This window comes from Triticum dicoccoides, chromosome 1A (assembly GCF_002162155.2).
Source record: "Triticum dicoccoides isolate Atlit2015 ecotype Zavitan chromosome 1A, WEW_v2.0, whole genome shotgun sequence".
Classification (NCBI taxonomy): domain Eukaryota; kingdom Viridiplantae; phylum Streptophyta; class Magnoliopsida; order Poales; family Poaceae; genus Triticum; species Triticum dicoccoides.
This window is the reverse complement of record NC_041380.1, coordinates 541,777,590-541,777,797: the sequence shown is the minus strand read 5'-3', so window position 1 is coordinate 541,777,797 and position 208 is coordinate 541,777,590.

Below are 208 nucleotides of genomic sequence, written 5' to 3'. Positions count from 1 at the left end.
CGTTTAAGGTACAGATTGATAATCCAGATATTGGAATTCAAGTACATGAATAACTGAAAAGATGTCTAAAGTTAAGGAATAAGTGGGAATGCCTATCCAGTGGCGGAGCTTGGGCAAGAATCATGTGGGTGGGGGGCAAACAGAATCACTATAGGCTGATTTTTGATGAAAAAATAGACCTAAAACTAAGATATATGCATACATTTTC